This window comes from Schistocerca gregaria, chromosome 6 (genome assembly GCF_023897955.1).
Source record: "Schistocerca gregaria isolate iqSchGreg1 chromosome 6, iqSchGreg1.2, whole genome shotgun sequence".
NCBI classification, from domain to species: domain Eukaryota; kingdom Metazoa; phylum Arthropoda; class Insecta; order Orthoptera; family Acrididae; genus Schistocerca; species Schistocerca gregaria.
The window spans coordinates 580180594-580194743 of NC_064925.1; the positions used below are offsets into that span (position 1 = coordinate 580180594).

The 14150-nt window shown below is 36.9% G+C and overlaps 1 long non-coding RNA gene across 3 annotated transcripts in view; it reads right to left on the minus strand.

Moving 5' to 3' along the window:
• The window catches only part of LOC126278324 (uncharacterized), a 42825-nt gene extending 29728 nt beyond the window's left edge, over positions 1-13097 (minus strand). Inside the window, exon 1 of one of the 3 annotated variants that reach the window (XR_007550689.1) lies at positions 13071-13097. This is a non-coding gene — a long non-coding RNA (uncharacterized LOC126278324). Of the gene's footprint in view, positions 1-2798; positions 2826-7934; positions 7962-13070 lie in introns of those variants that run through there. The other 2 variants (XR_007550688.1, XR_007550687.1) reach the window with 2 other exon arrangements.
• Positions 13098-14150: the final 1053 nt, after the last annotated feature.

Sequence of the window (14150 nt, forward strand, 5' to 3'; positions counted from 1 at the left end):
CAAATGAAGGAGATACCTAAACAAGAAGATTTATCAAATTCTAGACATTAGTTATTCAGTAAAGAGCATGTGGTGTCCAATTTGCACCAAAAACCCATTGAATGGAGAATCTGCATTCTGGCCATACAACCAGATGACCCTGCTGTAAACAACAAACTCTTAAGCACATTTCACGATTCAAATACATAACTCCACTGTGAAATTGATGAATGTAAGTGAGAAGGGTAACAATGAAAAGAAGCAATTAGCATATCGTCGGATTGTAGATTATTCAAACTTATTTGTTCATAGACTTTCCATTTGGCGTTTGTTTACTTTCAGGTAACGATTGTTTAAATTCACGTAGCTCGTTAGATTACATCCATTGTAGGTTCATTATCTTACTGATTTAAGAATATAGTTTGTTGTATTAAGAGATCATTGTTTAAATTTTATTACTGTACATTGCCATGAGTACTAAGTGTGGAAGCTGCCGTAAGGAGATAGAATCGGGTGTGGTATGTGGAGGATGTGGGGGTGTTTTTCATTGGGGCTCATGTAGCGGGAAATTTGACGAGATTATGCTTTTGGCTCTTCCATGGAACTGTAGGTTCTGTAGTATAGAAAAAAGATTCGTACAACAGGAGGAAAAGATGTGTGCCCTTCAGGCTGAACTAGATTCGGTAAAAACTGAATTAACTAAGTTAAAGGGGGAAAAAGCCTGCGGGAAATGGGAATTGGTAACAAGGAAATCGCAAAAAGGGACCAGCCATGTAGATGTTGTCGAAGTTCCAGTTATGAATAAATTCTCCTTGTTACCTGGAGTAGGAAGGGAGGAGCCAAAAACAGGAGTAGTTGAAAGTAGGGTGCAGCAGACTACTAAAATTGGTAACAGCATTAGGTCGGGAAAATCTAGTAATAGGAAAAGAAAAGTCTTGCTGCCATGGAGCAGTCATGGGAGGGGTGTAGGCCAACTAGTGCAGGAGAAATTAGGAGCAGATTACCAGGTCACGAGTTTGTTTAAGCCAAGTGCTAGGCTTAGCCAGGTGATAGCAGAAATAGGACCACTCTGTAGGGACTTTGACAAGAATGATGAGGTGATAGTAATAGGTGGGGCAGGAAACAGCCTGGCTAAGGATAGGAATTATGATATTAAGAGTGACCTGGATAAAATATGAGCTGCAACAGGATGTGCGAATGTGGGTTTTGTTGAGGTATTGCAGTGTTACGATCAGCACTCGGTTAACCCTTCTGTGTGGCGAGTTAACAGAGAGTTGTGCGAGCAGCTGCTGGACGGTGCAAAAACACACATTTATACAGTGCCTGTTGGTAGCATTGGGAGATGGGGATACACTCGACATGGCCTGCACCTAAATAGTCTAGGGAAGGATAGATTAGCTGATTTAATTGTAGGTCGTCTAAAGGGGGCCACTAGCACTCAAGGCAAAACCCCTGTGACCCAAAAGGGCATAGGAGCACCTTTTTTTAGGTTGAACAAAATGTCCAGACGGGCAGCTCTTAAAGGTAAAAAAAATAAATGGTTCGAATAAAGGTAGAGGAAACAGTTATGTTAATATATTTCACCAAAATATCAGGGGATTAAGGAACAAAACAGACGAACTAATAATTTGTTTTGAGAATATTAAAAATACAACAGAAGTTGATGTACTGTGCCTGTCTGAACATCATATAACTACACAAATGGAAAATGGAAATATTAATGGGTATAAACTAGCAACTTATTTTTGTAGAGACAATATGGAGAAAGGAGGAGCTGCCATTTATGTTAAGGGGGAACATAGTTTTAAAAACAGAGAAACCGCAAAATTCTGTGTAGAACAGCACATTGAAGTATGCGCTTGTGAGCTTAAATTGGACAGTGGTAAATTCATAATTGTGACTGTGTATAGGTCCCCACTTGGAAATTTTCAAATGTTTCTTAAAAACCTAGATCTCTTGCTGTGTTATCTGTCAGAAAAGGGAAAACACATTATCATTTGTGGAGATTTTAACGTAGATTTTCTTAAACACTCAAGCAAGAAGAACGACCTTGAACTATTACTTTGCTCTTACAATCTGACATCAGTCATTGATCTTCCTACTCGTATTGTACAAGACAGTAGCACCCTGATAGATAACATTTTCATAGACCAAGATAAATTAAAAGAAGTAAGCACCTATCCTATTAAGAACGGGCTTTCTGATCACGATGCACAGCTACTTTCAATTCATGACTTTGCTCCATACAGTAATGTGAAAACAAACAAACAAAATAATACGCCCAATTAACCATATAACAATTCAACAATTTAAGGAAAGCTTGAAAAGGGTAGACTGGGAGGATGTTTATCGGGAACCTGATGCAAATGTTAAATTTAACTTATTCCATGATAAACTTGTGGGCATATTTGAAAACAGTTTTCCTAAGAAATTAGTGAATCATAATTCAAATAAACTTGATAAAAAACCATGGCTGACTAAAGGGATTAAAATTTCTTGTAGCCGGAAATGGGAACTATACCAAGACACTAGAATAAGTCGAGATGAAGAAAAGCTCAACCATTATAAGAAATATTGTAATATATTAAGGAAAGTTATAAAAAAATCCAGAAGTATGTGTATCAAGTCTGAGATTAGCACCTCTGATGACAAAACAATATGGAATATAGTTAAAAGGGAAACAGAGCAACCAAGGTCACAGGACAACAGTATTACTGTTAAGCACAATGAAAAGCTTATAAATGAAAAATCACTGGTTGAAAATATTTTTAATAATCATTTTATAAATGTAGTGGAAAATATAGGCACCAGCTGCTCACCAGATAGGGCAGAACTCCATATGAAAGAGGCATTCCCGGTGCAAACAAATGAAATTGAAATCCTACCCACCTCACCGTCTGAAATTAAGAAAAAAATAAATTCACTTAAGAATAAAAACTCACATAGAACTGATGGTATCTCCAATAGAATACTAAAATCTTGTCCACACCTGATAAGTCGAGTTCTTAGCCACATATGTAATAGCTCATTGAATCAGGGAATATTTCCTGACAGATTGAAATAGGCCATAGTTAAACCCTTGTATAAAAAAGGTGACAAGACAGACGTCAACAATTATCGTCCTATTTCGCTTCTGACATCCTTCTCAAAAGTGTTTGGAAAAGTAATGTACTCAAGAGTAACTTTACACATTAGTGGGAATAACGTTTCAACAAAATGTCAGTTCGGTTTTCAGAAAGGTGTTTCAACAGATAGTGCTATACACGCTTTCACTGATCAAATTTTAAATGCTCTGGATAGTAGAACATCACCAATTGGGATTTTCTGTGATCTCTCTAAGGCTTTTGATTGTGTGGGTCATGAAATCCTCTTAGATAAGCTGAAGTACTATGGAATGAATGGTTCAGTACACAGACGGTTCACTTCATATTTAACTGGTAGAATGCAGAAGGTTGAAACAGTAAACCCACATAGTACACAAAGGGCAGCAGATTATTCAGACTGGGGATGTATCAAGAATGGGGTACCACAGGGTTCTGTCTTGGGGAATTTATTGTTTTTAATATATGTTAATGACTTGCCTAATTATATTCATGAAGATGCAAACTTGGTCCTCTTTGCAGATGACACAAGTATTGTAATCAAGCCTAAAAAGCAAGAATCAGCTGAGGAAAATGCAAATAATGTTTTTCAAAGAGTTATTAGGTGGTTTTCCGCAAATGGACTTTCATTGAACTTTGGAAAAACACTGTACATACAGTTCAGTACAGGGAAAGGCATACCACCGGAAATAAATATAGAGTGTGGGGGAAAATCTTTAGCTAAAGCAGATCGTTCAAAATTTCTGGGTGTCTGTATTGATCAGAATTTAAAGTGGAAGACACACATTGACAATCTACTGAAACGATTGAGCTCAGCTACCTATGCTATTAGTGTCATTGCAAATTTTGGAGACAAGCACATCAGTAAGTTAGCTTACCACGCATATTTTCATTCGTTGCTTTCTTACAGAATCATCTTTTGGGGCAATTCATCACTAAGAAAGAAGGTATTTATTGCACAAAAACACGTGTTATCAGAATAATGTCTGGGGCTCATCCAAGATCATCTCGTAGACAATTATTTAAAGAATTAGGGATATTGCCAGTAGCTTCACAATATATATACAGCCTAATGAAATTTGTTGTTAGTAACCCAGATCACTTCAGAATTAATAGCACACTCCACAGCTACAATACTAGGAGACAGGGTGACCTTCACTACCGTTCATTGAATTTGACATTGGCACAAAAGGGGGTCAATTCTACTGCCACAAAGATTTTTGGTCAATTGCTAAACAATATCAAAAGTCTGACAGACAAACAATCGGCATTCAAAAGTAAGATAAGAGAATTCCTGAATGACAACTCCTTCTCCTCCATAGATGAATTTTTTGACATAGGCCAAAGAAATACAGTAAGCTTTAGCAATTGTACCGTATATAAGACTAACAATGATTACTTGGGATAAATGAATCTTGTGTACCTTGACACGTTCCACATCATTACGAAAGAATCGTGTTCATGACCCATGGAACACATAATATAACTAACTAAAACAGAATCTCCCTGATGAGTGGTATGAAACATGTACCACAATTTCTGCACCACATTGATTATTTTTAAACACCATTGAAATAAGGTATTTCAAAACATAAAGCAAACGAAGGAGCTAGCTAAACAAAAACATTTATCAAATTCCGAACATTCGGTGTTCAGTAAGGTGCATGTGGTGTCCAATCTGCACCAAAAATCCATTGAATGTAGAATCTGCTTTCTGGCCATACAACCAGATGACCCTGCGGTAAACAACAAACACATAACCACATTTAATGATTCAAGTATATTAACCCACTGTGAAATTGATGAATGTATGTGATAAGGGTAACAATCAAAAGAAGCACCTAGCAAAACAATGAAGTTTTTCGTAATAACTCCAACACTCAAGATGCTCGGAGTGGAGGTTCCCATTCAACAAAATCACACTCGATGTTTGAACAAACATAGCAGTCATGAAACGGAATCTCCCTGTAGAGAGGGAACAAACATGTACCACAATTTGTGCAGCACATTGATTATTTTTAGTGAACATTGGAATAAGATTTTTTAAAATATAAAGCAAATGAAGGAGATACCTAAACAAGAAGATTTATCAAATTCTAGACATTAGTTATTCAGTAAAGAGCATGTGGTGTCCAATTTGCACCAAAAACCCATTGAATGGAGAATCTGCATTCTGGCCATACAACCAGATGACCCTGCTGTAAACAACAAACTCTTAACCACATTTCATGATTCAAATACATTACTCCACTGTGAAATTGATGAATGTAAGTGAGAAGGGTAACAATCAAAACAAGCAATTAGCATATCGTCGGATTGTAGATTATTCAAACTTATTTGTTCATAGACTTTCCATTTGGCATTTGTTTACTTTCAGGTAACGATTGTTTAAATTCACTTAACTCGTTAGATTACATCCATTGTAGGTTCATTATCTTACTGATTTAAGAATATAGTTTGTTGTATTAAGAGATCATTGTTTAAATTTTATTACTGTACATTGCCATGAGTACTAAGTGTGGAAGCTGCCGTAAGGAGATAGAATCGGGTGTGGTATGTGGAGGATGTGGGGGTGTTTTTCATTGGGGCTCATGTAGCGGGAAATTTGACGAGATTATGCTTTTGGCTCTTCCATGGAACTGTAGGTTCTGTAGTATAGAAAAAAGATTCGTACAACAGGAGGAAAAGATGTGTGCCCTTCAGGCTGAACTAGATTCGGTAAAAACTGAATTAACTAAGTTAAAGGGGGAAAAAGCCTGCGGGAAATGGGAATTGGTAACAAGGAAATCGCAAAAAGGGACCAGCCATGTAGATGTTGTCGAAGTTCCAGTTATGAATAAATTCTCCTTGTTACCTGGAGTAGGAAGGGAGGAGCCAAAAACAGGAGTAGTTGAAAGTAGGGTGCAGCAGACTACTAAAATTGGTAACAGCATTAGGTCGGGAAAATCTAGTAATAGGAAAAGAAAAGTCTTGCTGCCATGGAGCAGTCATGGGAGGGGTGTAGGCCAACTAGTGCAGGAGAAATTAGGAGCAGATTACCAGGTCACGAGTTTGTTTAAGCCAAGTGCTAGGCTTAGCCAGGTGATAGCAGAAATAGGACCACTCTGTAGGGACTTTGACAAGAATGATGAGGTGATAGTAATAGGTGGGGCAGGAAACAGCCTGGCTAAGGATAGGAATTATGATATTAAGAGTGACCTGGATAAAATATGAGCTGCAACAGGATGTGCGAATGTGGGTTTTGTTGAGGTATTGCAGCGTTACGATCAGCACTCGGTTAACCCTTCTGTGTGGCGAGTTAACAGAGAGTTGTGCGAGCAGCTGCTGGACGGTGCAAAAACACACATTTATTCAGTGCCTGTTGGTAGCATTGGGAGATGGGGATACACTCGACATGGCCTGCACCTAAATAGTCTAGGGAAGGATAGATTAGCTGATTTAATTGTAGGTCGTCTAAAGGGGGCCACTAGCACTCAAGGCAAAACCCCTGTGACCCAAAAGGGCATAGGAGCACCTTTTTTTAGGTTGAACAAAATGTCCAGACGGGCAGCTCTTAAAGGTAAAAAAAATAAATGGTTCGAATAAAGGTAGAGGAAACAGTTATGTTAATATATTTCACCAAAATATCAGGGGATTAAGGAACAAAACAGACGAACTAATAATTTGTTTTGAGAATATTAAAAATACAACAGAAGTTGATGTACTGTGCCTGTCTGAACATCATATAACTACACAAATGGAAAATGGAAATATTAATGGGTATAAACTAGCAACTTATTTTTGTAGAGACAATATGGAGAAAGGAGGAGCTGCCATTTATGTTAAGGGGGAACATAGTTTTAAAAACAGAGAAACCGCAAAATTCTGTGTAGAACAGCACATTGAAGTATGCGCTTGTGAGCTTAAATTGGACAGTGGTAAATTCATAATTGTGACTGTGTATAGGTCCCCACTTGGAAATTTTCAAATGTTTCTTAAAAACCTAGATCTCTTGCTGTGTTATCTGTCAGAAAAGGGAAAACACATTATCATTTGTGGAGATTTTAACGTAGATTTTCTTAAACACTCAAGCAAGAAGAACGACCTTGAACTATTACTTTGCTCTTACAATATGACATCAGTCATTGATCTTCCTACTCGTATTGTACAAGACAGTAGCACCCTGATAGATAACATTTTCATAGACCAAGATAAATTAAAAGAAGTAAGCACCTATCCTATTAAGAACGGGCTTTCTGATCACGATGCACAGCTACTTTCAATTCATGACTTTGCTCCATACAGTAATGTGAAAACAAACAAACAAAATAATACGCCCAATTAACCATATAACAATTCAACAATTTAAGGAAAGCTTGAAAAGGGTAGACTGGGAGGATGTTTATCGGGAACCTGATGCAAATGTTAAATTTAACTTATTCCATGATAAACTTGTGGGCATATTTGAAAACAGTTTTCCTAAGAAATTAGTGAATCATAATTCAAATAAACTTGATAAAAAACCATGGCTGACTAAAGGGATTAAAATTTCTTGTAGCCGGAAATGGGAACTATACCAAGACACTAGAATAAGTCGAGATGAAGAAAAGCTCAACCATTATAAGAAATATTGTAATATATTAAGGAAAGTTATAAAAAAATCCAGAAGTATGTGTATCAAGTCTGAGATTAGCACCTCTGATGACAAAACAATATGGAATATAGTTAAAAGGGAAACAGAGCATTCAAGGTCACAGGACAACAGTATTACTGTTAAGCACAATGAAAAGCTTATAAATGAAAAATCACTGGTTGAAAATATTTTTAATAATCATTTTATAAATGTAGTGGAAAATATAGGCACCAGCTGCTCACCAGATAGGGCAGAACTCCATATGAAAGAGGCATTCCCGGTGCAAACAAATGAAATTGAAATCCTACCCACCTCACCGTCTGAAATTAAGAAAAAAATAAATTCACTTAAGAATAAAAACTCACATAGAACTGATGGTATCTCCAATAGAATACTAAAATCTCGTCCACACCTGATAAGTCGAGTTCTTAGCCACATATGTAATAGCTCATTGAATCAGGGAATATTTCCTGACAGATTGAAATAGGCCATAGTTAAACCCTTGTATAAAAAAGGTGACAAGACAGACGTCAACAATTATCGTCCTATTTCGCTTCTGACATCCTTCTCAAAAGTGTTTGGAAAAGTAATGTACTCAAGAGTAACTTTACACATTAGTGGGAATAACGTTTCAACAAAATGTCAGTTCGGTTTTCAGAAAGGTGTTTCAACAGATAGTGCTATACACGCTTTCACTGATCAAATTTTAAATGCTCTGGATAGTAGAACATCACCAATTGGGATTTTCTGTGATCTCTCTAAGGCTTTTGATTGTGTGGGACATGAAATCCTCTTAGATAAGCTGAAGTACTATGGAATGAATGGTTCAGTACACAGACGGTTCACTTCATATTTAACTGGTAGAATGCAGAAGGTTGAAACAGTAAACCCACATAGTACACAAAGGGCAGCAGATTATTCAGACTGGGGATGTATCAAGAATGGGGTACCACAGGGTTCTGTCTTGGGGAATTTATTGTTTTTAATATATGTTAATGACTTGCCTAATTATATTCATGAAGATGCAAACTTGGTCCTCTTTGCAGATGACACAAGTATTGTAATCAAGCCTAAAAAGCAAGAATCAGCTGAGGAAAATGCAAATAATGTTTTTCAAAGAGTTATTAGGTGGTTTTCCGCAAATGGACTTTCATTGAACTTTGGAAAAACACTGTACATACAGTTCAGTACAGGGAAAGGCATACCACCGGAAATAAATATAGAGTGTGGGGGAAAATCTTTAGCTAAAGCAGATCGTTCAAAATTTCTGGGTGTCTGTATTGATCAGAATTTAAAGTGGAAGACACACATTGACAATCTACTGAAACGATTGAGCTCAGCTACCTATGCTATTAGTGTCATTGCAAATTTTGGAGACAAGCACATCAGTAAGTTAGCTTACCACGCATATTTTCATTCGTTGCTTTCTTACAGAATCATCTTTTGGGGCAATTCATCACTAAGAAAGAAGGTATTTATTGCACAAAAACACGTGTTATCAGAATAATGTCTGGGGCTCATCCAAGATCATCTCGTAGACAATTATTTAAAGAATTAGGGATATTGCCAGTAGCTTCACAATATATATACAGCCTAATGAAATTTGTTGTTAGTAACCCAGATCACTTCAGAATTAATAGCACACTCCACAGCTACAATACTAGGAGACAGGGTGACCTTCACTACCGTTCATTGAATTTGACATTGGCACAAAAGGGGGTCAATTCTACTGCCACAAAGATTTTTGGTCAATTGCTAAACAATATCAAAAGTCTGACAGACAAACAATCGGCATTCAAAAGTAAGTTAAGAGAATTCCTGAATGACAACTCCTTCTCCTCCATAGATGAATTTTTTGACATAGGCCAAAGAAATACAGTAAGCTTTAACAATTGTACCGTATATAAGACTAACAATGATTACTTGGGATAAATGAATCTTGTGTACCTTGACACGTTCCACATCATTACGAAAGAATCGTGTTCATGACCCATGGAACACGTAATATAACTAACTAAAACAGAATCTCCCTGATGAGTGGTATGAAACATGTACCACAATTTCTGCACCACATTGATTATTTTTAAACACCATTGAAATAAGGTATTTCAAAACATAAAGCAAACGAAGGAGCTAGCTAAACAAAAACATTTATCAAATTCCGAACATTCGGTGTTCAGTAAGGTGCATGTGGTGTCCAATCTGCACCAAAAATCCATTGAATGTAGAATCTGCTTTCTGGCCATACAACCAGATGACCCTGCGGTAAACAACAAACACATAACCACATTTAATGATTCAAGTATATTAACCCACTGTGAAATTGATGAATGTATGTGATAAGGGTAACAATCAAAAGAAGCACCTAGCAAAACAATGAAGTTTTTCGTAATAACTCCAACACTCAAGATGCTCGGAGTGGAGGTTCCCATTCAACAAAATCACACTCGATGTTTGAACAAACATAGCAGTCATGAAACGGAATCTCCCTGTAGAGAGGGAACAAACATGTACCACAATTTGTGCAGCACATTGATTATTTTTAGTGAACATTGGAATAAGATTTTTTAAAATATAAAGCAAATGAAGGAGATACCTAAACAAGAAGATTTATCAAATTCTAGACATTAGTTATTCAGTAAAGAGCATGTGGTGTCCAATTTGCACCAAAAACCCATTGAATGGAGAATCTGCATTCTGGCCATACAACCAGATGACCCTGCTGTAAACAACAAACTCTTAACCACATTTCATGATTCAAATACATTACTCCACTGTGAAATTGATGAATGTAAGTGAGAAGGGTAACAATCAAAAGAAGCAATTAGCATATCGTCGGATTGTAGATTATTCAAACTTATTTGTTCATAGACTTTCCATTTAGCATTTGTTTACTTTCAGGTAACGATTGTTTAAATTCACGTAGCTCGTTAGATTACATCCATTGTAGGTTCATTATCTTACTGATTTAAGAATATAGTTTGTTGTATTAAGAGATCATTGTTTAAATTTTATTACTGTACAATGCCATGAGTACTAAGTGTGGAAGCTGCCGTAAGGAGATAGAATCGGGTGTGGTATGTGGAGGATGTGGGGGTGTTTTTCATTGGGGCTCATGTAGCGGGAAATTTGACGAGATTATGCTTTTGGCTCTTCCATGGAACTGTAGGTTCTGTAGTATAGAAAAAAGATTCGTACAACAGGAGGAAAAGATGTGTGCCCTTCAGGCTGAACTAGATTCGGTAAAAACTGAATTAACTAAGTTAAAGGGGGAAAAAGCCTGCGGGAAATGGGAATTGGTAACAAGGAAATCGCAAAAAGGGACCAGCCATGTAGATGTTGTCGAAGTTCCAGTTATGAATAAATTCTCCTTGTTACCTGCAGTAGGAAGGGAGGAGCCAAAAACAGGAGTAGTTGAAAGTAGGGTGCAGCAGACTACTAAAATTGGTAACAGCATTAGGTCGGGAAAATCTAGTAATAGGAAAAGAAAAGTCTTGCTGCCATGGAGCAGTCATGGGAGGGGTGTAGGCCAACTAGTGCAGGAGAAATTAGGAGCAGATTACCAGGTCACGAGTTTGTTTAAGCCAAGTGCTAGGCTTAGCCAGGTGATAGCAGAAATAGGACCACTCTGTAGGGACTTTGACAAGAATGATGAGGTGATAGTAATAGGTGGGGCAGGAAACAGCCTGGCTAAGGATAGGAATTATGATATTAAGAGTGACCTGGATAAAATATGAGCTGCAACAGGATGTGCGAATGTGGGTTTTGTTGAGGTATTGCAGCGTTACGATCAGCACTCGGTTAACCCTTCTGTGTGGCGAGTTAACAGAGAGTTGTGCGAGCAGCTGCTGGACGGTGCAAAAACACACATTTATACAGTGCCTGTTGGTAGCATTGGGAGATGGGGATGCACTCGACATGGCCTGCACCTAAATAGTCTAGGGAAGGATAGATTAGCTGATTTAATTGTAGGTCGTCTAAAGGGGGCCACTAGCACTCAAGGCAAAACCCCTGTGACCCAAAAGGGCATAGGAGCACCTTTTTTTAGGTTGAACAAAATGTCCAGACGGGCAGCTCTTAAAGGTAAAAAAAATAAATGGTTCGAATAAAGGTAGAGGAAACAGTTATGTTAATATATTTCACCAAAATATCAGGGGATTAAGGAACAAAACAGACGAACTAATAATTTGTTTTGAGAATATTAAAAATACAACAGAAGTTGATGTACTGTGCCTGTCTGAACATCATATAACTACACAAATGGAAAATGGAAATATTAATGGGTATAAACTAGCAACTTATTTTTGTAGAGACAATATGGAGAAAGGAGGAGCTGCCATTTATGTTAAGGGGGAACATAGTTTTAAAAACAGAGAAACCGCAAAATTCTGTGTAGAACAGCACATTGAAGTATGCGCTTGTGAGCTTAAATTGGACAGTGGTAAATTCATAATTGTGACTGTGTATAGGTCCCCACTTGGAAATTTTCAAATGTTTCTTAAAAACCTAGATCTCTTGCTGTGTTATCTGTCAGAAAAGGGAAAACACATTATCATTTGTGGAGATTTTAACGTAGATTTTCTTAAACACTCAAGCAAGAAGAACGACCTTGAACTATTACTTTGCTCTTACAATCTGACATCAGTCATTGATCTTCCTACTCGTATTGTACAAGACAGTAGCACCCTGATAGATAACATTTTCATAGACCAAGATAAATTAAAAGAAGTAAGCACCTATCCTATTAAGAACGGGCTTTCTGATCACGATGCACAGCTACTTTCAATTCATGACTTTGCTCCATACAGTAATGTGAAAAAAAAAAAACAAAATAATACGCCCAATTAACCATATAACAATTCAACAATTTAAGGAAAGCTTGAAAAGGGTAGACTGGGAGGATGTTTATCGGGAACCTGATGCAAATGTTAAATTTAACTTATTCCATGATAAACTTGTGGACATATTTGAAAACAGTTTTCCTAAGAAATTAGTGAATCATAATTCAAATAAACTTGATAAAAAACCATGGCTGACTAAAGGGATTAAAATTTCTTGTAGCCGGAAATGGGAACTATACCAAGACACTAGAATAAGTCGAGATGAAGAAAAGCTCAACCATTATAAGAAATATTGTAATATATTAAGGAAAGTTATAAAAAAATCCAGAAGTATGTGTATCAAGTCTGAGATTAGCACCTCTGATGACAAAACAATATGGAATATAGTTAAAAGGGAAACAGAGCAACCAAGGTCACAGGACAACAGTATTACTGTTAAGCACAATGAAAAGCTTATAAATGAAAAATCACTGGTTGAAAATATTTTTAATAATCATTTTATAAATGTAGTGGAAAATATAGGCACCAGCTGCTCACCAGATAGGGCAGAACTCCATATGAAAGAGGCATTCCCGGTGCAAACAAATGAAATTGAAATCCTACCCACCTCACCGTCTGAAATTAAGAAAAAAATAAATTCACTTAAGAATAAAAACTCACATAGAACTGATGGTATCTCCAATAGAATACTAAAATCTTGTCCACACCTGATAAGTCGAGTTCTTAGCCACATATGTAATAGCTCATTGAATCAGGGAATATTTCCTGACAGATTGAAATAGGCCATAGTTAAACCCTTGTATAAAAAAGGTGACAAGACAGACGTCAACAATTATCGTCCTATTTCGCTTCTGACATCCTTCTCAAAAGTGTTTGGAAAAGTAATGTACTCAAGAGTAACTTTACACATTAGTGGGAATAACGTTTCAACAAAATGTCAGTTCGGTTTTCAGAAAGGTGTTTCAACAGATAGTGCTATACACGCTTTCACTGATCAAATTTTAAATGCTCTGGATAGTAGAACATCACCAATTGGGATTTTCTGTGATCTCTCTAAGGCTTTTGATTGTGTGGGTCATGAAATCCTCTTAGATAAGCTAAAGTACTATGGAATGAATGGTTCAGTACACAGACGGTTCACTTCATATTTAACTGGTAGAATGCAGAAGGTTGAAACAGTAAACCCACATAGTACACAAAGGGCAGCAGATTATTCAGACTGGGGATGTATCAAGAATGGGGTACCACAGGGTTCTGTCTTGGGGAATTTATTGTTTTTAATATATGTTAATGACTTGCCTAATTATATTCATGAAGATGCAAACTTGGTCCTCTTTGCAGATGACACAAGTATTGTAATCAAGCCTAAAAAGCAAGAATCAGCTGAGGAAAATTCAAATAATGTTTTTCAAAGAGTTATTAGGTGGTTTTCCGCAAATGGACTTTCATTGAACTTTGGAAAAACACTGTACATACAGTTCAGTACAGGGAAAGGCATACCACCGGAAATAAATATAGAGTGTGGGGGAAAATCTTTAGCTAAAGCAGATCGTTCAAAATTTCTGGGTGTCTGTATTGATCAGAATTTAAAGTGGAAGACACACATTGACAATCTAC